The sequence below is a fragment of the Triticum urartu genome, chromosome 2A (assembly GCF_056163025.1).
Source record: "Triticum urartu cultivar PI428250 chromosome 2A, HENAU_Tu73, whole genome shotgun sequence".
NCBI classification, from domain to species: domain Eukaryota; kingdom Viridiplantae; phylum Streptophyta; class Magnoliopsida; order Poales; family Poaceae; genus Triticum; species Triticum urartu.
This window is the reverse complement of record NC_141874.1, coordinates 763,810,605-763,836,393: the sequence shown is the minus strand read 5'-3', so window position 1 is coordinate 763,836,393 and position 25,789 is coordinate 763,810,605. Positions and strand designations below refer to the sequence as shown.

Here is a 25,789-nt window from a genome sequence, read left to right as displayed (position 1 = left end):
TAATGTAATGCGGTGTGTGTACATTGAGCCTCTTGAACGGTTTATATAGAGTAATATTTGTAAGGCCTTGCAATATTTATTTGATTTTGAGTAGATCAGATATTTCTTTTTAGTCAATAAAGTCTGTCACGTTTTACATGCTTCCACTAGTGTACACTGAACATTTTGACCTAGTCTGTCAGTTTTAGCCCTTGCCCTAGCTCACCGTCGCACCACCTCTCTCTCACCTCTATCCAGCCACGAACCGGAGGAGAAAGGAGGAATAATAAGGCATAGTGGACCGGCTTTGGTCCAGGCCGGGTCAGCCCATTAGTCCCGGTTCAGTCCAGAACCGGGACCAATGGGGGCATTGGACCCGGTTCGTGAGCCCAGGGGGCCGGCCGGGCGACGTGGGCCATTGGTCCCGGTTCATCTCACTACAAGAAACCTGTGAATACGTGACGGATTTCTGGTGACGTTCTCAGATATCGTCATCGATGATGACAGTTTCTCTTATCCGTCATGGAAAGCGTCATGGATCAGCAGGATGTGACCGCACCCCCTTGCTAGTGCTTAGTCTTCTCTTTTTTTATACATCATTCGGACCGTCACCGATGGTTGCTGCTGACGTGTCCCATGTGACTCTTTATTTGTCCCACCTGTCAGTTGGTGTAGCCAATGATTTATATTAAAACTAAAAGATAATGCACGAACTTTCCAGAGAGCGCGCGGACATGTAAAATTTTAAGCCGCCCACGTGGGCCGGTGGCAATTTTTTTGACCCAGACTACTTAAGCCCACGATCCACACCCATCTAACCCTAATCCCTTTTCTCTCCTCCGTTCCCTCCGCCGCCACGGCTGCCCGCGCCCGATTTCGGTGATTGCAGTGGCTATTGCCGGCGCGGAGCACCCCACTGAGATCGCCTTGCTCGGGTCCATCCTCCCCTCCGCAAGATTTCCCCCTCCCGGCTTCTACCGCCCACCGAAAATCTAGTCCCGTGCTAGGGTTTTCTACTCCGGCACACCCTTCATCGTCGGTGCATCTCCGGCGGCCTCTGGCAGCTCTTATTCGTCGTCTACGGTGCCCGCAGTTATCGGTCCACCTCGAGCAGGTCGGCGCGGAGGATCTCCTCCCGCAGGTTCCATGGACACGGCGCACCCTGCAGTTGCCGGTCCGGGACGAGGGCGGGCATGACGAGCCTTGTCCTGCTCGACGCCGATGCCGGCGAACGCCGGTGCTCCTCCTGGTCGTCCTCTAAGGAGGAGCGCCAGTACAGCATTAGCACGCCCTGCGGCTGAACCCCCCTTCTCCACCCATCCAGTGGCGTACAGGATGTCAGCAAGTCCAACACCCCCTTAGCCCTGCGGCCCTGCCTCCTGTCCTCTAGCTCCAACGGTTTTTATTTACCGTTAAGGTATATGAATCACTCGTGGAAATATTCTGATATTTATGTACTGACTTGGTTCTTGGGCAGGAGGAGTTAGTGCAGAATCAATATCAAAACCATCAGAAGTTCAGGATTGGACGTGGTGTTATTTTGTTCCAGTTTCTAGACAGAGCCATATATGTACGTATATCTATGTTATATGCAGTATGCTGGTACATATATCTATGTTATATGCAGTATGCTGGTATGTTCAAATCATCGTTCCAATCCATATATACCACATTAAAAATGTATTACAGGCATCGACAGTATTCCATCTCAATGCAAGCACAATGTCTCTCCCTTTGTCAGCTTGACAAACTGCACTTTTCAGTATCTCTGCTACTTAGAGCTCTAAGAAGCTTGATTTTTGTGTAAAAAATTAATTCTTCATGGTTTTATCCAAAATTTACATCTCTTCAAAAGCTTACCATATATAAGAATAGGATTTTTATGTTACTTCCATGTTTACATCATGAATGCCATGGTTTTGAACATTTTCAGTTGTATTTGGTAGTGCGAGGTTAGTTCTCCTCCTATAAAGCTAACAAGCTGTTTATTGTGCACGAACTCTTTCTGGTGAACATTAGGTGAAAAATGACCAAGCAAGAACATATCCATGAATTGAGTTACTTATTCCATGTATTCGGGCCTATTTTTTTAATCTTTTTTAGAACAAGACAGTGCATTCATGTATCAGCTACATGGCAAAATGTTGTGCTATCGTTTCTGGATAAATGGTGCTTAGGTGGTGTATAGTCAGTTCCCTTCACTCTCCCTCTCCCAGTTTTACATTCTTTCCCCATCCTTTTATTTTGAATTGAGACATTTATGTCAGTTTTCTGTTCATTTGCTACATAACAGTCGGAGGTAGGAGTCGAAGGTAGGAGTTTGTGGTTCTGTGATTGTAGTTGTATATGATGATTTGCACCATGTGTTTTCTTAAACTGTAGAAACTCTCTTACAAAAACTGTGTATACAGGAGGGGCACAACTCAACTAAGTAGTTCATTTAGATGCCTAGTAGAGAGATAATAGGGTCTCAACAGCAATACAATATAGTCTGAGTTGTTTTTAAGATAACTCGGACACCAGTTGGCAGGTTATGATAACCGTCGCTTAGAGGCTGATTTTTTACTAATAGTTATTGCTCATTCAGAAGGGGAGCATGACTCCACCAATGGACAAGCACCTTTCCGTCGTTGAAATTTAAACGCTCGACATTCTTGTATTTTTCATGTATGTCGTAGTGGAGTCAAATATGGCCTCTTTTGTTAGGAAATTATATCTTCGGATATTTTGGGTACATTCCTTGAATTTTTGTGTCCCAATCTCGCAGTAATACTCCTTCATTATGTTTCTAAATGTATTTTGTTTGTTCTAGAATAAATCATATACTGCATTTTGCATCATTTAAATGCGCTGGTTCTGATCATATCTCCACTTTTGTCCTGTATGTTTTGCGAAATGGAGTAATTAACTTGAATTGTTAATGCGATTCAGATCTTTGGCATGTAGAGTTCATATAGCTAATGCCTCCCTACAAATGACTTTGACCCCACTACAACTGTTCAAAGTTTACATGCATATTGTTTATGTTGGGTTCACTTCATATAGGAGCAAAATCTGAGAAGTTGTTGCCTTCAGGTTTATGTGAGTTCTTGGTATGGCTCCACTTCAACGCTGTTTAGTTGTAATATCACGCCTTTGAACGACTTTTTCATAATACTTATGTTGTTACGCAACCTTAGCTAGGCTGCATTTGTTATCTGAGTTGTAGTGGAACTTATTATGTCAAATAAGCACAATAGAGTTTAGTTCTTTTCTCCCTACCAACTCTATTGATCTATTACAGTTCATCATTACTTTTTGTTGTCGCTGGTTGTTTCTTTTCACATGTTCGATTAAGTTTGTTGCACTAGTTTGCATCCTGGGAGTGAAAAAATATCGTGATAATGTGTAAGCTACTTCTAGTTTTACCTACTGGCTATTACATTTTATAATGTGACGTAATTTTCATAATGTGGCAGATATTGGTTTATGGGAGCAGTTTCAACCACAACGACATGCGTTTTGATGACTTCGGTGTGCAGCCAGAAACATGGGATCACCCATAGTTGCTGTTTGATGAGAGTTGGCCTTGCTGATTTGGGCGGTACTGGCTAGAGAGTAGCATAGTGTTCTTTGAGACGTGCTTGTAAAATTAGTGTTTTCCGGGTCTTCCTTTTGCTCCTGTACTGATATATTTTTGGTGTATATTTGTAATTTTCTTTTTTTAGTGAAATGAGCATATATTTTTCGGCAAACTCTTAATAGCCTGAAATTTCCATGGACCAAGAGAAATGACTGATGGGCTGATGTCTTTGGATTGAAATTCGTGGGCCTTACCCGAAATTATTATGGGCTTTCCCTTTTGGACACCGAGCTGAAATATAGTGGGCCAAAATTTAGATGGGCTGATTACTATATGGGCTACCACGTCATATCCATGTCAGATGATGATGTGGCAGGCAAATTGACGCCGTTATGAGTATGTCAGTTAGGTGCCATCCATGACAGTAAAGAACCGTCGTGGTTCATGACGGTTTTGGATGATCCGTCATGGAGTGTGCAGTGGTTAAATTATGACGTGATATACATGACAGATTTTAAATCCGTCACGTATGCCCTTCCACGACAGTTTTGCACATGCCTATGACGGACTTAATCTGTCATGGATTAACAGAATTCTTGTAGTGTCTGGACCTTTTGGTCCCGGTTGGTGGGACGAGCCGGGACCAATGGGCCTCGCTCCTGGCCCAGCACCATTGGTCCCGGTTGGTGGCTTGAACCGGGACCAAAGGCTCCCCTTTAGTCCCGGTTCATGCCACCAACCGAGACCAATTAGGTGCCTATATATACCCCCTCGCGTAAGAGCAGAGCACACTGCTCTGTTTTTTCTAGCCGAGGGGGAGAGGGCTTGGTGGTGCTCTAGCTCACCTCCTATGCACACAAGGTGTTCGATGGAATGCCCGAGCCACACTACTTAAGCTTTGTCCTCTCCAAGCTCGACCTCCAAGCTCCATTTTCCACAATATTTGTCTAGGTTTAGCGGTCCGTCACGCCCCGTCCCCGTCTTCACCGCCGTCGATCACCCGCGCCGAGCTCATCGCCGGCACCACCGTGGTGAGCCTCTTGTTTTTATCTTCTTTCTGAAAGGAAAAATATTCTTACTTGTATGTTTACATAGATACTTGTATTATTTTCTTACTTTTATTATTGCATCTTATATAGTGCGATGGTTTTGGTATCCGCCCCCGTCGGCCCTCGTCCTGTCTATGATTCGGATGTGGTATATATATTATCTTTATAACTATTGGTTCATTTATTGTTTATGAAAATTATGCCGACCAACGTGACATAGATTTTATTTATGTAGGATGTATGTGAATCAGAAATGCCAACCGACCCTATTGTCGAGAGGTTAAATTTAGTTGAAGAAGAAAACAATTTGTTGAAGGAGGAGAAGATGATATTGGAGTTGCATGCTGCGGATGTCGTCGATGATCACAAGATCAAGATGGATGCAATGCGCTTGAAGATTAGAAAGATTAGGAAATATGCCATTCATACCGAGGCTTGGTATCATTATGCCGTTGGATCAATTATTACCTTGGTTGCGATTATGATCGCATTTGTTTTCGCATTGAAATGTTTTACATAGTTTCAATGTATGGTTTAATTAATTAGATGCTCTGGAGAGCTATATGTTGTTAGATGAGAACTATGTATGCACTTTGGTTTTAATGTGATGATGAACTTCTATTAATTTGGGCACTTAATTATATATAATGCACGCAAATGAACCGGCAATGGATGTACGGTGACAGACACACCTGCGAGTACATTAAGGGCGTGCATGAGTTTCTCGATGCGGCTGAGGCAAACAAGCATAATGGTTTTATGTGTTGTCCATGCACTGAATGTGGGAATACGAGGTCTTACTCTAACCGGAAAATCCTTCACTCCCACCTGCTTTACAAGGGTTTCATGCCACACTATAATGTTTGGACGAGGCACGGAGAAATAGGGGTTATGATGGAAGACGAAGAAGAAGAAGAGTACGATGACAACTATGTGCCCCCTAAAGACGGTGATGCTGAAACGGGGGGAGCTGGTGAAGATCAAGAGGAACCAGACGATGTGCCCAATGATGCTGCAACGGGTGAAGCTGCTGAAGATCAAGAGGAACCAGACGATGTGCCCGGCGATGATGATCTCCGCCGGGTCATTGTCAATGCAAGGACGCAATGCGAAAGTCAAAAGGAGAAGCTGAAGTTCGATCGCATGTTAGAGGATCACAAAAAAGGGTTGTACCCCAATTGCGAAGATGGCAACACAAATCTCGGTACCGTAATGGAATTGCTGCAGTGGAAGGCAGAGAATGCTGTGGCTGACAAAGGATTTGAGAAGCTACTCAAAATATTGAAGAAGAAGCTTCCAAAGTATAACGAATTGCCCGACAGTACATACGCAGCAAAGAAGGTCGTATGCCCTCTAGGATTAGAGGTGGAGAAGATACATGCATGCCCTAATGACTGCATCCTCTATCGCGGTGCATACAAGGATCTGAACGCATGCCCGGTATGCGGTGCATTGCGTTATAAGATCAGATGAGATGGCCCTGGTGATGTTGACGGCGATCCCCCCAGGAAGAGGGTTCCTGCGAAGGTGATGTGGTATGCTCCTATAATACCACGGTTGAAACGTCTGTTCAGAAACGAAGAGCATGCCAAGTTGATGCGATGGCACAGTGAGAACCGAAAGAAAGATGGGAAGTTGAGAGCACCCGCTGACGGGTCGCAGTGGAGAAAAATCGAGAGAAAGTACTGGGATGAGTTTGCAAAGGACCCAAGGAATGTATGGTTTGCTTTAAGCGCGGATGGCATTAATCCTTTCGGGGAGCAGAGCAGCAATCACAGCACCTGGCCCGTGACTCTATGTATGTATAACCTTCCTCCTTGGATGTGCAAGAAGCGAAAGTTCATTATGATGCTAGTTCTCATCCAAGGCCCTAAGCAACCCGGCAACGACATTGATGTGTACCTAAGGCCATTAGTTGAAGAACTTTTATAGCTGTGGAATGGAAACGGTGTACGTAGGTGGGATGAGCACAAACAGGAGGAATTTAACCTAAAGGCGTTGCTGTTCGTGACCATCAACGATTGGCCCGCTCTCAGTAACCTTTCAGGACAGACAAACAAAGGATACCACGCATGCATGCACTGTTTAGATGACACTGAAAATATATACCTGGACAAATGCAGGAAGAATGTGTACCTGGACCATAGTCGATTTCTTCCGACCAACCATCAATGTCGAAAGAAAGGCAAGCATTTCAAAGGCGAGGCAGATCACCGGAAGAAGCCCGCCATGCTATGGTCAATGATTTACACGTAATCTTTGGAAAGGGTCCCGGCGGACTAGTAGTTCCGAATAACACTGAGGGACACGCACCCATGTGGAAGAAGAAATCTATATTTTGGGACCTACCCTACTGGAAAGACCTAGAGGTCCGCTCTTCAATCGACGTGATGCACGTGACGAAGAACCTTTGCGTGAACCTGCTAGGCTTCTTGGGCGTGTATGGGAATACAAAAGATACACCTGAGGCACGGGAGGACCTGCAACGTTTGCACGAAAAAGACGGCATGCCTCGGAAGCAGTATAAAGGTCCTGCCAGCTACGCTCTTACGAAAGAAGAGAAAGAAATCTTCTTTGAATGCCTGCTCAGTATGAAGGTCACGACTGGCTTCTCGTCGAATATAAAGGGAATAATAAATATGCCAGAGAAAAAGTTTCAGAACTTAAAGTCTCATGACTGCCACGTGATTATGACGCAACTGCTTCCGGTTGCACTGAGGGGGCTTCTACCGGAAAACGTCCGATTAGCCATTGTGAAGCTATGTGCATTCCTCAATGCAATCTCTCAGAAGGTGATCGATCCAGAAATCGTACCAAGGCTAAGGAGTGATGTGGCACAATGTCTTGTCAGTTTCGAGCTGGTGTTCCCACCATCCTTCTTCAATATCATGACGCACGTCCTAGTTCATCTAGTCGACGAGATTGTCATCCTGGGCCGTATTTCTACACAATATGTTCCCCTTTGAGAGGTTCATGGGAGTCCTAAAGAAATATGTCCGTAACCGCGCTAGGCCAGAAGGAAGCATCTCCATGGGCCATCAAACAGAGGATGTTATCGGGTTTTGTGTTGACTTCATTCCTGGCCTTAAGAAGATAGGTCTCCCTAAATCGCGGTATGAGGGGAGACTGACTGGAAAAGGTACTCTTGGAAGTGACTCAATAATATGCAGGGACGGATATTCTTGGTCTCAAGCACACTACACAGTTCTACAGAACTCTACCTTGGTGACCCCATATGTCGATGAACACAAGAACAGTCTGCGCTCCAAACACCTGGAGCAGTGCGACGACTGGATTACATGTGAACACATCAGGACTTTCAGCAGTTGGTTGGAAACACGTCTCAGAGGTGACAACATTGTTTGTGATGAGTTGTACTTGTTGTCCAGGGGACCATCTTTGACTGTATTGACTTACAAAGGATACGAGATAAATGGGAATACATTTTACACGATCGCCCAAGATCAAAAGAGCACCAACCAAAACAGCGGTGTCCGCTTTGATGCAGCAAACGAGAGCGAAAAGAACACATATTATGGTTACATAGTGGACATATGGGAACTTGACTACGGACCTGATTTTAAGGTCCCTTTGTTTAAGTGCAAATGGGTCTATCTGTCTGGCGGCGGGGTACAGGTAGACCCACAGTACGGAATGACAACAGTGGATCTGAAAAATCTTGGGTACACTGACGAACCGTTTGTCCTAGCCAATGATGTGGCACAGGTTATCTATGTGAAGGACATGTCTACCAAACCGAGAAAAAGAAAAGATAAGGAAGCGAATACATCATACGATGAGCCAAAGCGCCCCATAGTTCTTTCAGGAAAAAGGGACATCCTGGGAGTGGACGGCAAGACAGACATGTCTGAAGATTATGAAAAGTTTCATGAAATCCCTCCCTTCAATGTCAAGGCTGACCCAAGCATCCTGATAAACGATGAAGATTACCATGGTTACGGCGCAATAAGCAAATGACACAGGCGAAGAAAAAGTGAAGACTTTCTCCCGCAACTATTATGATGATACCATGCCAACTTTGTAACACACGAGTATGCTATGCCAACTTTTTCAGAGTTCATTTGAAAACTATGAATTTAGGTTGAATTTTCTCTATAGGTGCATCTATGTTCATTTTTTAGTAAAGTTAATCACAAACTTGTGATTCACACAAATTTCAAAGAATTTAAATTATAACTATTCAAATTTGAAAACTAATGGCACTAACAAAAAGTTTATAATTTTTCTAAAACTAATGGCACTAACAGAAAGTTTATAATTTTACTAACCTAAAAGCAAAAAGAAATAAAAAATAAAGCAAAAAACAAAAGAAAATAAATAATGTAGAAAACAAAACAAAAAATCTGGAAAACAAAAAAAATAGCAACAATAAGTATTTTTTTGTAAATAGAAACAAAATAAAATAAATAAAGCAACAAAGAAAACAGAAAAACTAAAAAAGTGTTTTCAAATTTGAAAACTAATGGCACTAACAGAAAGTTTATAATTTTTCTAAAACTAAAAGAAAAAAGAATAAAAAAATAAAGCAAAAAACAAAAGAAAATAAATAATGCCAAAAACAAAACAAAAAAACTAGAAAAAAATAGCAACAATAAGTATTTTGTTGTGAGTAGAAACAAAATAAAATAAATAAAGAAACAAAGAAAACTAAAAAACTAAAAAAGTGTTTTCAAATTTGAAAACTAATGCACTAACAGAAAGTTCATAATTTTTCTAAAACTAAAAGCAAAAAGAATTAAAAAATAAAGCAAAAAACAAAAGAAAATAAATAATGCAGAAAAGAAAACAAAAAACTGGAAAAAATAGGCACTAAAAGAAAAAAAACTAAAAAAGTGTTTTCAAATTTGAAAACTAATGGCTATAACAGAAAGTTTATAATTTTTCTAAAACTAAAAGCAAAAAGAATTAAAAAATAAAGCAAAAAGCAAAAGAAAATAAATAATGCAGAAAACAAAACAGAAAAACTAGATAAAAATTAAAAATAGAAACAATAAGTAACGAAAACAAAAAAACAAAAAAAGTGTTTTCAAATTTGGAAACTAATGGCACTAACAGAAAGTTTATAATTTTTCTAAAACTAAAAGCAAAAAGAATTAAAAAAAATAAAGCAAAAAAACCAAAGAAAATAAATAATGCAGAAAACAAAACAAAAAAACTGGAAAAAAAATTAAAAATAGCAACAATAAGTAAAGAAAACAAAAAAAACAAAAAAAGTGCCTCCTACTGAGCCCCACGGCCTGAATACGACTAGAAACCCTACAATGGGCCAGGATTCAGGCCCGCAGGAGACCCAGTACGCCCACAGGCACAGACAGTGGATTTAGGCCCGTAAGCCTGCAGTAGAGAGGAGCTCGAAGTGGTCGGCTCGGCAAAGCTTATAAACCACTCCAAGCCCCTCTAGGCTAGCGAGGTGGGACTAAACATCCCACCGCACTGCGCCAGTTCTAGCACACAACCTTTGGTCCCGGTTTGTGCCAGCAACCGGGACTAAAGGGGCATTGGTCTCGGTTCGTAGCACAAACCGTGACCAATACCCCCCTTTAGTCCCGGTTGGTGCTACCAACCGGGACCAAAGGCCGCCGCTTCCCGCCCTTTGGACTGCTGAAAAGAGGCCTTTGGTCCCGGTTGGTGGCACCAACCGGGACTAAAGGGGGGCATTGGTCACGGTTTGTGCATGAACCGTGACCAATGCCTTTGCTATATAACTAGCACTTGTGAAAATTTCCATTCAGTTCGTCTTCCCCGCCCGACACCGCCAGGCTGCCCCTCTGCGGCTCGCTGTCGCCGTCGTCGCCCTGCCTCCGACGCCGTCGGGCGCCGCCCAGACGCCGTCGCCACCCCGCGCCGCCCCGACTCCGTTGTCGCGCGCCACCCCGCACTGTTGCGGTCACCTCCCCGCGCCGCCCCTACGTCGTCGCCGCCCCGCGTCGCGCCCTACGCCGTTGCCGCCCCGCGTCGCCACCCCGACGCCATCGCCGCCCCGCCTCTGCCTCGCCGTCGCCGCCCCGCGCCGCCGTCGCCTCTCGCTTTGGTCAGGGCCGGCACCGCCCCCCTCTTCTCCCTTGTTTCTATTTTTTTTGCAAATTCATATATGTTTTTTCCTGATTATATGTATATGTATAGTATATGTATGTGTGTATATGTATGCAAAAGATAGATTAACAGAAAAAATAGTATTTTTTCTGTTCATAGATTTTTTTGGTGATATTGATTATTGTAAATATGCAAATGTTTGCATATTCATATGAACAATGAATTAGGCAAAAGCTTTACTTTTTTTCTAAAATTTCTATTTGAACATTATTTTAAAAAAAACAAGCAATAACACTACTTCATGTATTTTTAAGAAGGAAGAAGAAGAAAAAGAATGAGATGAAAAAGGAAATAAGAAGAGGAAGAAAGGAGAAGAAGAGGGGAGAGGAAGACGAGGAGAAATAAATAAGAAGAAGAAAAAAGAAGAAAAAGAAGAGGAGAAGAAGAAAGGAATAGAGGAGAAAAGAGAAAATAGAATATATATTCTATTTTCTCTTTTCTCCTCTATTCCTTTCTTCTTCTCCTCTTTTTTTTTCTTTTTTTCTTCGACACGTGGGGGGGTCGATATACCCCCTCCCGATAACTTCAACACGAGGGGGGTCGATATACCCCCTCCCCGATAATATTATTTTCCCATGTACGTATGTCGTGTCGATATAAACTCCCGATAACTTCAACACGAGGGGGGTCGATATATATAACCCCTCCCCGATAATATTATTTTCCCGCATGTACGTATGTCGTGTCGATATAAACTCCTGATAACTTCAACACGTGGGGTGGGTTCGATATACCCCCTCCCGATAACTTCAACACGTGGGGGGGGGGTCGATATACCCCCTCCCGATAACTTCAACACGAGGGGGGGTCGAACATGAGAGGAAGAAGAGGATAAAAAAAGAAGAGGAAGAAGAAAAAAAGAGGAGAAGAAAGAATAGAGGAGTTCTTCTCCTCTATTCTTTCTTCTCCTCTTTTTTTCTTCTTCTTCCTCTTTTTTTTATCGGGAACGAGGATGTAGTGCCCGACACCGACGGCCACATGTATCTCACACCCACGATACTTGCTATTTAGGGTTTCCTCTACCGCTCGGTGACCCTCGACGACCCTCGTTCCCGATAAAAAAAAGAGGAAGAAGAAGAAAAAAAGAGGAGAAGAAAGAATAGAGGAGTTCTCCTCTATTCTTTCTTCTCCTCTTTTTTTTCTTCTTCCTCTTCTTTTTTTATCCTTGAAGCATTGTCGAGGCCACCCCAAACCCTAGAGAAGCAGCGTCGAGGCCACCCCAAACCCTAGAGAAGCAGCGTCGAGGCCACTAATTAATATTAGTTCTACGTTTGCCACTAATATATCCATCTGTCATGTTTGAATAATAATTGCCATGTTGTAAATATTTGTAGAAACTATGGACACCGCCCGAGACGAAGTACAAGAAGAGTTGTTGGGGGACATAATCGCACGAGGAAGTGATGCCGTCTACTCGTTGTTTCTCAACGACACCGATGGTCTGGAAGCAGCTGGCTATGATTATGATGGCTCCGGTGACCTAATGCCGGTGCAAGAAGGAGACCGTGAGGACGGCTCTCGTGACCCAATGCCGGTGCAAGAAGGAGACCGTGATGACGTCTCCGGTGACCGAACCGAGTCCGGCCAGGTATATATATTAGTTAAGCTTCTGCTGACTAGCTAATTGATGCATTCAGTGTTTTGGTATGTACATATATTAATTAAGTCTTTGTTCTTTTTTCGCGCCCTCCGGATCGAGCACAACTTCGGTAAAGAGACGAGGCCCGAAGAAAAAGTTGAGCTCGGATGAAAAGTTTAAGATCATAGCAATCGCGCCCGACGGCCAACTGATTGAACCCCTCCAGACAAAGAGCGCATTTGTTGCTCAGTGCGGGGTTTTGGTTAGGGACAATATCCCGATCAGCATCCAGTAATGGTTAAAGCCGGCTATAGAAGACCCTGAGGTGTCTTATGTCAATGATATGAAGAAAAATGATCTTTGAACTGAGGTGAAGTCAAATTTCACCCTACCGCCAGAGGATGATCCAGAGAAGCCAGTTAAAGAGCAATTACTCAAGTCTTTTGCTCTTAAGAGGATGGCAGAACTATTCAGGAGGTGGAAGAAAGAGCTGAATAAGTTTGTCAAAAATAAAGAGACACCAGAATTCAAGGGCAGATATGAGAAGATCAGAGATCACTGGCCCGCATTTGTGGCCCACAAGACATCAGAAAAGAGTAAGAAGATGTCGGCGACAAACAAGCAAAATGCTGCGAAGAAGAAGCATCACCATCGCACGGGGTCAGGTGGATACCTCATAGCCCGGCCTAAGTGGGCCAAGACTGAGAATGATCTGGTTGATAAAGGGATCGAACCAGAGACAATTAACTGGCCAGACTGTTGCCGGACTTGGTTCTTCGGGGCTGGCGGAACCTTGGACCCTGTATCAGGGAAGTGCATTTGGACGAACAATCAAATGGACATACCAGTCAAGAAGCTTCAGCAGTATATCGAAGCAGCGCAGCAAGGGACGTTCTTTCCAGACAGAGAGAACGACGAGCTCACAATGGCCCTCGGGAATCCTGAGCACCCTAGACGGACACGAGGCGCGCCAGGCTCCATTCCGTGGAAGGTTGGGTTTCCGGACACAGGCGGTTACAAATGCCAGGAGAAGAGGAAAAAAGTGCAGCAGACCCAAATGCAGGCGCTGCAAGCAAGGGTACAAGCGATAGATGAACGAGAAGCAAATCGCAGCAAACGAAATGCCGAAGCTTCCCCCGAAGCTACCCCGCCATCTCAGCGGAGAAGCAGCGTGGCTTCCACCGAGCTGCTTCAGCCGGAGCATGTCTTGACGGCTCCTGCCAGCTATCCCGTGGATGCTATCACGGAGTCTCAAAATTGCCACCTTATGACGCAATGGATGAATTTGAAGGTCAAGGCGGTTGTTGGCTCTGTTTATCCTACTGAACCCGGCGCAACTTTTCACTGCCGGCCGATTCCAGAAGGATATGCTAGGGTGATGGTGGATGAAATAACGGAGGGATTTGAGGACCTCCCGTTTCACCACCCTACTGGTGAAGGGGAGACTAGGCTGGGTTCTGCTCTGAAGACTCCATGCCTATGGCGGAAGGAGCTCATCAACCTTCCGAACTGGACGCCTCCTCCACCGCCTCCTCCTCCGGCGAGTCAGGGCACTCCGCCTCCTCCACCGCCTCCTCCTCCGGCGAGTCAGGGCACTCCGCCTCCTCCACCGCCTCCTCCTCCGGCGAGTGATGATCAGGGCACTCGGCCGGCTCCTTCTCCGGCGCGTGGTGGCACTCCGCCTCCTTCTCCGCCTGCGCCGGCGCGCCCGAGCAGCCAGCCTCCTCCTTCTCCGCCTCGTCAGCAAGGGCGGAAGAGACCTGCCGCCGCTCCAGCTGCTTCGTCTGCTCTGTCGGCGTCTAGCAGTACAGCCAGAGGCGGGAGGACATACAGATTCGGTCCTTCTCTGAAGACTCCAGAGAAGTTACCATACGAGAGGACCCCGGAGGAGAATGCCGAGATCGCGCGAGAAGAAGTGAGGAACTTCTTTGAAGGGGTGAAAGCAAAGAAACATCCACCTCCGGAGGAGAAGGTAGATCCGGTGAAAGCGAAGCGCACTCTGGCTGCCCTGACAAAACCACCCAAGTCTCCGCCGAAAGGAAACTATGAGCACATTATTGGAAAGGAATTTGTCGAAGCGGAGCGGTCGGGAAGTACTGTCAGTGATCAAAGGCTGAAAGAACGACGAGCTGGGAAACAAATTGCACAGCTCGGCGAACAAGCGAAGCAATCGTGCCCCCCCCCCCCCCCCCCGCTCAAGGTGCCTAGCGACATCGTCGCTAATGATCCGAGGATGGTGCCTGGTTATAGCAATCTTGGAGATTACCTGCCCGACGATGTACATTATGATTTCATGGAGGTGCAGATACAAAGACACGAGTACGGGAAGCCTCTCGTCAAAGATGAAAGATCTCTATCAACGATGATGCGAAGATTGCATGATTGGTACTTGAAAATCTGCAGAGAGTCTGGGGGGAGGAGTACTTTGTATGTGAGAGTTAAAAAGGAGCATGACCTTGTTGGAATTGATCTGTTTCCTGTTCCATTTGAGGAGTTCTTTCAGTTTTTCAATCAATTGGCCCTCGATAAAGCAACGGTCACCTGCTACTGTCTGTAAGTAGTACTACTTCTGTCATTAAGTCTCTTTATATAGCTCAACTCTTTCATTGCATGTATTTATAATTATCCTCACTATATTATGCAGATTGAAGATCGGCGAATTGAAGAAAAGGCAAGTCGGTGATATTGGGTTCATTAACACATATCTCATAGATGAAACTGAGGTTAAATTTCATCCCGCAGATACCGAGGCCAACTTGCTACGATCGTTGGTAATAAATGAAAACAAAGATATAATACTCTTTCCTTACAACTTCAAGTGAGTGTTACTGTCTTGTGCGTATTCGGTTTCCCTTATATATTAGTCAAGGTTATAGTAATGTAATTGATGAGTTATGCATGCGTGTGCAGTTTCCACTATATTCTCCTAGATATTAAGCTTGAGCAGGGACTAGTAACCGTCTTAGACTCAAGACGAAAAGATCCCCAGGACTATGCGGACATGACACAAATGCTTGAGAAGTAAGTTAAATCGATCATTATCCACCACATCAGCAACTTTGTTCATTTCCTGATATATCAAGTAATTGTTTTCTTTGTCTGGCAGGGTTTGGAAAAAATTCACCAAAAAAGCTCCGGGACTCCCGAAGAAGCTGCAATTTAGACACCCGAAAGTAAGTACTATAGTAGCATGTTCCGCGCATCTCCTATTGATTCAAGCGCTAGTTTCATCAATACCATTTGGCATTCTTGCATATCAGTTTGATTGACCTCTATTTCTTGTAAAGTAGTTGTGGCAGGAACAACGGAATAATTTCTGTGGATACTACATTTGCGAGTCCATCCGCCACACGACCTGTGAGCGGGGCTACTCTGACGAACAATATGAAGTGCGTAAATAGCAACATTCATAATTTTATTTTATTACCATCATTTGTGTTGAGTTTCATTCATATATATATATATATATATATATATATATATGTGTATGTGTGTGTGTGTGTGTGTGTGTGTGTGTGTATTGACCCCCTTCTTCAAATTAGATGTTTCGGAAGCGGGATGAACTCCTAGCACCAGCTCGCATGCGAGCAATTCAAGAGGAATTGGCGGCATTCTTTCTTGACCACGTGATCGCTGAAGACGGAGAATACTATGTGTACCATGAGTCCGTATGTTAGGAGATTATATTTGTAAGAGATAATTATTGTATATATGTAGCCGGTAGTGTCGGATAGATATACGAGAACTTATTGTTCGACCAATCTCTCGGAGAACGAGAGGTGGTCGATATCACTCCTCTCTGCATGCATATATGTTCATGACGATTTTCTGTTTCCTTCGTTTGCTTACTAGCTAGCTAGCGTGTCTAGTCCTCTCTATATGTATGTATAGTACGTAGCGTCGACCAAGCACGGACATAAGAGAGGACACTTCTCTCTATTAATTATAGCTAGCTAACGCAATATATGAAACACCTAAATTATCCCCTCAAAACCCCGAAACCCCCCCTCCCTTTAAAAAAACAAAAACCCCAGCCACAGAAATGCTGACGCGTGGATGCCTATTCGTCCCGGTTGGTGCCACCAACCGGGACCAAAGGCCCTCCTGCCTGGGCTCCGCGCACAGGCCACGTGGAGCCCCATCTGTCCCGGTTCTGGATTGAACCGGGACTAAAGGGACAGGGCATTAATACCGACCCTTTAGTCCCGATTCAGGAATCGAGACAAAAGGCCCTTACGAACCGGGACAACAAGCCTTTTTTCTACTAGTGTGGTGTTTCCGGCGCTCGAACGCGCGCTGCAACGATGGCCTTTTTTTAATATCAAACAACAACTCAAGCCACGACTTACAACACATGGGGAGGGAGGGGTTTTATGCATGCGCACACCAACGCCCATGCTGTGCTCCGGGCGCACCCACTCGCGCAACCGTCACGTCCCTCACTACAAGGCTCGCACCCCCGATGCGCACGCGCGCGCTCGGGCGCGAAAGGGTCCAGTGCCAAACACGATCACGCACCTGCATAGCTCGCCAACTAGCTCTCACACGCGGTGACACACACACACACACACAGACACACACGCACACACACATTCGACGCGGCCACCATGGCTTATGTCCTAACAAAAAGGATACTTAGTATCTCCAAGCAACAAGTGCTCGTGAACTTAAACTTGGAAAATTAGACTCATTGTTGGTAAGTGGTTTTCCAGATGCAGGTTGAGCAGGTTATGCTCATGAGAGAAGGTCAACCGAAGGCTTTGCCTTTTTATTTTAGTAATATAATCAAATCTAAACCGCATGCACTTCACATGCAATCGTAACGTCCAATCACAGCCCCTTCGATTCACATGCACTGGTCGAGGCTTTAAAAAGTAGCACATGCACTACCGCTAATTAAGGGCGTCTCCAGAGTTGACCCCTAAATGGCTTCGATACATGTTCGTGTTTATGTTAAGACGTGGTACACGGATATAAGGCTAGCCATAGTGGGAGTAACTTAGGTACTCCCTCCGGTCCTTTTTACTCTGCATATTAGAATTCTTTGAAGTCAAACATCACAAAGTTTGACCGTATTTATATGAAAAAATATCAACATCTGTCATGCTAAAGTTATATAATATAAAACTTTAAGTCATAACATATCTAGTGGTATTGATTTCAGATTGTGAATGTTGACACTTTTTTCTACAAATCTGGTCAAACTTTACGAGGCTTGACTTCAGTCAAATCTTATATGCGAACTAAAAAGTACCGGAGGGAGTAGTAACATAACGCATCTCAAGACATTTATTCGTAACCCTTCTGCCATTAATTCGTTCCTTCTTAGAATGTTTTTTATTTTGAAATATCTCTATTATATGCTTATGCTTGCATATTATTAAAAAAATACAATTTCTATGCAAATATACTCATTATTTGCTTCACATTTTACCATTTTCTTTCTTCTTAGAGCATGATATATACAAATCCGAACAATTAATTCTACCTCTACATTTTTTATGTTTTTGTTTCATTTCCTTTCTTCTTTATGGTTAACATCAGTGCCACTAATTTAAATTTTCATATAAAACTTCTTTTTTCTAAATCCCACTATTAAATTCTTATTTTTACATACTATAAAAAGATTATTTTTTTTGTAAATTGTGCAGATTTCGTTATTATTTGCTTAATATTTTGATTGTTTTCATTTAAAGTATAACACCATTGCTTAAGGCTAGTAACATAACTTAGGTATAATTCATTATACTTCTTCATTTGTTTTATATTTATTCTTAATGGGTTACGAATACCACTAGTTCATTCTTTCATGGAAAACTTTATTATTATGGTTTTTTATGTTTTTAATTTTTTTGTTTAGTTTTCTTACTTCTTATAGGATAGTACCAAAGCCGTTAATTCATTTTTTAGGAAAAACTTCATTATTTGTATTTTGTTTTAGTTTTTGCTTCATTTTATAAACAGTAGTACCAATGACACTAACTCATTCCTTCTCACTGCGTTTGGATGTCTGTATTGGGGATCTGAATTGGATTTGGTATTCCAAAACTTTCAATTCGGGTGTTTGGCATGCGAACGGAAACAACAGCCTGTAATTGATCCAATACAGGCATGGAATCACTCCCACGGACCGAGCCCCCCTACGTTACCGAGCCCAACCCCTCTAATTTGGTCTGTATTCATCGCTCCCACAAAATAAAACATTTCACTCTCGTCTTGTTCCCCTGCCCGACCACGAACAGCCCCGCGACGAGGAAAAGAGGAGATGGCGGTGTCCAGGTAACCTCCATCGCCGGCCCTCCTCCTCGACGGCCCTCATACTTCTCCCTCGCCGGCCCTCATCCTTCTCCCCTCGTCGGCCCTTTACGTTTTTGTTTGTGAAATTCACTATTATATGCTTCTTGTTGTATATTATAAAAAAACACAATTTCTATGTAAATTGTGTCCATGTTTTTTTTTCATTTTTTCATCTTGAAGGTTAATACAAGTGTTACAAAGTCATTCTTCGTTAGAAAACTTTAATATTTTGGTTCTATTTTACGTTTTATTTTATTTACATTTTCGTATTTTATAAATGTTATATGAATGGAATTAATTCATTATTTATTTGGTTTTTTTTGTGAAATTTCACTGTTGTATGCTTATTCTTGAATATTATAAAAAGTGCAATTTATACGTAAATTTTGTGCAAATTTTTGCACTACTGGCTTTAACATATTTGTATTTCCTTTTTCTTGAAGGTTAATACCAATAACACTAATTTATTTTTTCTTGGAAACAATCATTATTTTGATTTGCGTTAGTTTTTATTATATTTCATTTCTTTTTAAGGGTAATAGTGAATTATTCCTTCTTAGAAAAGTATTGTTTTGAGAAATTCGACTATTATATGCTTAATGTTACATATTATAGAAAAGGGTATTTTTGTGAAAATTGTATACCTTTTTTTCATTTTCCTTCTTTTGAAATGGTAATACTAATGCCGCTAACTCATTCCTTGAACAAATATTGTTGCGAAAATTGCCCTATTATATGCTTATTCTTGCCTATTATTAGAAAAAGGCATAATTTATATTTGTGTAAAAAAATCCATCACTTATTTTTTATTTTGTTTCTCAATACCACTAATTCATTCTTCCCGAGAAAACTAAATTATTTGGAATTGCTTTATCTTTCATATTATTTCTTTTTAGGGTAATACCAATGCGACTAATTCATTTTTTCTTTTAAAACATAGTTCTTGCGAAAGTTAAACTATTATATTCTTATTGTTGCATATTATGAAAAGCCACAATTTATGTGGAAATTATGCACATATTTTGTCATTAAATTTTCTTTTTTGTTCTTTCTTCTTACGGGGTAGTAGCAATGCCACTAATTCATTATTTCTTAGAAAATTCTATTTTCATTTTAGGCTCGATTGAGTAGGGACGTGCATGATTGTCAGTTGAATAGCACACAGAAGAACCAAATTACTTTACGTGCGTACGATTGCCACCATGATAATAAGATTAGGTACTTACAGTTTTGGTCTTAAAACAGTTTCGATACGTACATCCGGATGCAGGAAGAAAGAAAGACATCCATGCGTGAAGTGAGAAGTTGGATTATGATGTGAGCAGGTAGTACAGAAACCCTCGAGTAGGAAGCTGGATGCATGCAAATAGAGAGCAAATCGAGAAAGAGTTTTAGGCCAGTTGACTGACCGAAGAACAAAAATCAATCGACTTGCAACTAGTCTGTCCCATCATACTACTAGCGAAATATCGGGCTGGTAGTGTGTCCTTTGCACCCAGATGGAGGGAGAACTATTTCTGCAGTCTACGTCTTGCTTATGTTTCTATGCTCTATTGGTTGATGCTCACTCTAGAAGACTTTCTCCAGGATTATTGCTCACTTTGTTCCACTTTGCATTATTGCCCATCTTGATCCAGTTTCAAAAAAAAAAAAAAAACCTTGCTCAGGACGTGTGCACTCTCGTACCCACGCAACCTCAGTATCTTCTCATACAAATCCACTCCTATGACGATGATGGTTCCCCAAGGTGTGAATGTATGCCCAAGGAGGCAAAAACAACATGCATCAACAATACATTGGAGAACACTCCCGTATGAACTCATCTGTCGTCATTCCCGCAAATGACACTTCGACACACGCTGTGTTGTTATTGGAAATGTAGCGACCTGGTGTCCAAATCCTCCTCGGCAGTGGCGAGACAAGAGAGTCGTGACCCACCAATTGACGCTGATCCACAAGATGACACAGAGCCACTTGACAGCGAGGACAACTATGGGCCGATGCCTGTTGGTCACAACTCGCACTCATTTTGCCGTCCTTTCATGGAGCATTCCAAACCACACACAAAAAAATTGCACTTACATACACGAATGCCATTTTATGAAGAAAATTTGCAAGCATTTGAAACATTTGTCAAATGTTACCAGAAAAATTGCCCTGTCATACACGAATGTTTTCATTATTTTGTCTTTTTTCCGGATTTTACTGTTCATTCGAGCTCATATGAGCTCGAGCTCGGTTTATCCACGTCCTTTTTTTAATCTATTTAGTTGTTTCTCATGAAAAATAATAATTACAGAATCTTGTATGGGCGCTTATAAACAACAAAGGAGTAAACTAAAAGGGATGATTACTTAGTCCCCTCTCCGTTAAGTGCCTATCACCTTATGATGTATGATCACGAGGATCAGTTCGTGGAAGGCACGTCTAGTTTGACCCGGATGTTCATGACGATTGTGGAGTTTAACATGGCAATCTAAAGTACATGAAAAGATGCAAGTAAATGTGTGGAAGGCGTGCTCGGGGGCGCTAGCAACTGAAAAAAAAAATCAGTACAGCATTCGCAGACGATTGCGATCTGTCCACTCCGTGGAAGGGAGGAAGAGACGTCATTCCATGCGTTAATAGTATGTGATCATGCTGCTGGCCTCTGGGGTCATATGCGCCAAGTTTGGTCGCTTCCGGAGAAGGATCTCATGCACGATACCGATCCCAGCTGGCTATTATATATTCTGCACGGGTGCCAGCAAGCTACAAGCAGTATGATTATTATGAAGGGCAATCTCTTGACTTAGCACGTAGATACTCGACAGAGGATATTATGAAGGGCAAGATGCCTCTAATGATTGAACCAGAGGGGCTAAAGCCGTCGGCAGTCGTCATTCCTCTAATGTGGACCCCGCCACCGATGGACCAGGTTGCACTGTGAGTTGATGGTGCGTTCTTGGAGTGTGTTGGCACGGCGGCTGCCGGTATGATACTCCAGCACCATGATGGGACGATCAATTTTGCTGCTTACAGATATCTATTCCACTAAAATGACGCATTGAAAGCAGATGTACATGCACTAATGCAGGGCATGGCCCTAGACTTGCAACATATTGAGCTTCCTGTCGTCGTGCAGTCGGATTCATCCATGGCCCTCTCGATTTTCAGTGGTGATTCAATACTTCGATCTCCATATGGTCATCTAGTTTTGGAGATTAATTCCCTCAAAGAGGACCAGGAGTTTATTCCGCAAAAGATTGATCGTACTCAAAACAGAGTTGCAGATAGTCTGGCAAGTTATAACCATATTGAACGTAGCACAACAGTGTGGCTACACAGAGGGCCCCCATGTATTGACGAATTCTTGCCTCTTAATTGTAACTCTATTATATTGAAATAAAACTCATTTATCCCCCCCCCCCCCCCCCCCCCCCACACACACACACACACACAAAAATGTATCTAATGACATGCGTTTGTGAATGCAAATGTAGATATTTGTCTTCATAATAAACGTGTCAAACTATGCAAAGTTTGACTACTCTTCAAAGAGTCTATAGACATCAAGTCTATTTGTCTTTACATAGGCTGGTGTCGGCCTCCTGGCCAGCTGCAGCTAGACAATAGAACCGTGACCGACCAATCCACAAGATGGCAAGGAGCCACTGTCTGGCGAGGACGCCTATCGACCACCAAGGCCTGTTGACTACAGTATAGACGAACAACGTCCGGACGACACATTCGCTGCAAATATGACGCAATGATCTCTATTGGTGTGTTGCATGTGATGATAAGACCATCTCGCACTATCGCACAACGCCAACAGTATCCCTTTCATAGTTGCTGGTCTTGGACAGGACATGCTGAAATTCTACTTGGCCACCGTCAGCCATGCATGATATCCCATACCCCCGAGCCGTTAATAATTAGGCTCTGGACCACGATATTACTGGAGATGAAACACGTACGAAATGGCACAAAGGAACGCCTCCTGGCTGCTCAAATGCCCTACCTGCGCTCACCGTCCTTGCCGCCAGCGTGCTCCTGGTGCTACATTTCGCCGTTATCCCACAGATCAAGGCCTGCGTCCAGGACGCCCGTCCCGCCAGCTAGCTTCGCCCCCACTAACACACAGCCCGAGTCAGTTGCGACCACAATATTGGCCCTGTTTGGATACTCTAACTCAGTTAGAGGTTAGAGTTAGATTCTAATCTTGAACCAAGCCTAAACTAACTCTAACCAAAGAGCTGTTTTAATGATAGAGTTAGATTGACAATAAATATTCTTTCTTAATCATTTGACTACTTTAGACCATGTTTGGATGAGAGGGGTAACTTTTTCTACTAATTTTTCTAGTGGGTCCAGGAGAACTAACCCAAATAAGCTCCTCTAGTGTGGGCTAGTTTTTTGAGGTGGGTTAGATCCAACTAACCCAAATCAACCCATCATGTTTGGATATTTTTGGGTTATTTAAGCCCCAACTAACTAGAACTAACTCTAACTTAGGGATCCAAACAGGGCCATCGTCTTTTTTCTACAACGTGTCCATCTCGATCGCCCTCACAGTTCGTAACCCCAAACGAGCCATGGCCATCCTTGCCGCCGAGGCCGGCCCTGGCCCATGGCACTGAGTGCGGCGGCCTGGGGCTCAGCCCGACCAGGGGCCCATACCCCGTGCATATGTATTGCTAGAAAAAAAAATAGTACTCCATAGTACTTAAAGAAACAGGCCCAGCCCATGAAGGGAGACAAGTCACGCACGAACGCATTCCTTTCCTTGGTTCTCTACCAGAAACACGTCGTCAATCTAGTCTCTTCATCTTCTTCCCCAATTGACTGTCCCAGTTTCTAAGAGGCGACTCCAATTCCCAAAGCATTACTATCCGATAAACTACCCCAAAGCCCCCATGTGGACGGGGGCCAGAAGCAGCCACTAGCTCCCTGCCGGCTTACACTAACAAGAAGAATGTCTAGAGATGGCGCACATAAAGCTGGATGTTGGCGCTCGATAGGACCAGGATGATGCCCATCACGATCATGCCGTTGCTTCGCCTAAGGAAGAAGTTGAAGGATGCCTACAAGGAATGTGATGATCTGCTTGAAAAGGCGAGGGATCATCAACAAGTGGTACCCTCTTTGCGTTGGAAGATTATGCATGCTGTGCTGCCCTCTTTCATTGTCCCAAATCAGGATGTGCTGAACAGCTCTGTTGTTGGAAGGTTTGAGCGGTTTGCCACGGAATCAGAAAAGTTTATGAGGGTCGTGGAGTCTGGATCTTCACTTTCTCACTACAGGTTTCTCAGTTCTCCCATCAGACATCTTCTTCAAGGCAAGGGCCTCTCCTATGACATGGTGCAAGGAAAGCTTCCTCACTTGGTATACGCACGGATTTTGTGGACGAGCACGGCAGAGTCGCATGGCTAGAATTTCAATACAAAGACAGCAAGGCGCCACTCAAAAATTGTGACCTAACTGTGATTCTAAGACTATATGAAAGCACAAACATTGTTGGAATTCCCGCAAAATGTTTGCGGTCACTTGGACCTCAATTCAAGTCTCTGGTTGAAGATGCAACCAGGGAGCTCACCCAATTACCTACACAAGTCGTTTCATATTTCGATTCAGTGTGGTTGGAACTAGGAAGGCATGCTTAAAAGGACTACATATACTAGTACAGACCCATTAGCTTGTTGAGCCTATTAGCTACATGGTCTTTTTATGCAGCTACTGTTAACCACTTGTTTATCCTTGCCACGTGGCTTGTAACCATGAATGTGCTTGATATTATCTGCCTATGTTCTGTAAGCCTGGTGGCAGTGGATCATTCTTTTTTTTAAGGAGGCACTCCTATTTTCTTTGTTAATACAGTTGTGCATGGCTTGCGATTATTCTTAAGTGCATGGCATTAGCAGGTGTTGTTGTTGTGTTGTGTGAAGTATTTGTGTTTGTTTTAATCACCGGTCTGAATTTCTAGGTATCATCGTCAAAATCTATTTACTCCACACACTCTGCCAGCTCTGCTCTGCCCTTCACGGTGTACATTGCATAAGTTCAGACGGAATCATACAACTATTGTACCCACTTCCCATTTCCGGTGGTTTCCTTTGCTCTATCATACATCCCATTGGATTCAGCAAGATACGCTAGAATTAGGCAAAGCTGACGAGCCTCAGCCGGCGGGGGCCTCGTCTCGGAGCGCCTCATGGAGCTCTTGAGCCACGACGATGAGGAAACGGTCGGCGCCATGCCGCCCAAGCAGCGAGACCGATATCAGGACACCCCCTTGGATGCCGAGCAAGATGCATACCTGGGAGAACCCTGACAGGCCGGCGATAGACAGCAGGGAGAAGGGCCGCCTCCATGCGCAGCTTCGGAGGAGCGCGGCGGGACGTCGGGATCGCCATGGTCCCATCCTCCTACAGAATGCAAATCCATTCAAGCAGAGCAACAAAACAAATCAACTCGTACTGCTGCCTGGCTGGCTGCATGCTCAGAAAATTGGTGCAGCAACGGAATTAAAGATTGCTTGTTCTGTTTGAACGATTACTAGTGAATTTTTTTTTCGGAAAGAAGGATAAGCCCGGCCTCTACAACAATTACTAGTGAATGGATTTAACTTGAGCAGAGCAGCTAGGGCAGACTTGAATTCGATCCTGATGGCATCAATATCATCCATGGCGGATTCATCCTCTGATGCAATGGCCTCCTACACCCGCTCTCGGATGGCGGATCCATGGGAAGAACGGAGCCCGAAGAAGCAGCAGTACGCGGTATCGGTGCCGAAGTCGGAGAGGCCGTAGTGCGCGTACTCAGCGTTGATGTTGTAAGCCATATCTCGTCCATCACCGTTTTGCCCACGCCGGTGACATCGGAGCTGTACACATAGAGAGGTTGATCTAATCGAGGGAAGAAGGGAAGGGAGGGAGGGAGCGAGCGAGCGAGCTTGACAGAGAGAGGTTGACGGCGAAGGTGAGGCCGTGCAGGGGGGAGCTGCTGCTGCTGGTGGTGGTCGGAGGAAAGCAGCCGGCAGCAGGGGAATTTCTGCATGAAGGTGCCGTGGTCTTCTCCTCTGTCGTCCTCCGTGAGGAATTGCTGAGTAGTGAATCTGATAGTACTTTTATTGAAGAAACTCGTTATATACACTAATTAAGTTTTTAAGTATTGGAGAAAAAGGAAGAGAAAATTCAGATGTTTTTCCCTCATACCTAAATTTCATTAGCT

At 43.8% G+C, this 25,789-nt stretch overlaps 1 pseudogene; it reads left to right on the top strand.

Annotated features, from left to right (window-relative positions):
* The first annotated feature begins 1,172 nt into the window (after positions 1-1,172).
* LOC147988032 (uncharacterized) lies at positions 1,173-24,222 on the top strand (annotated as a pseudogene).
* Positions 24,223-25,789: the final 1,567 nt, after the last annotated feature.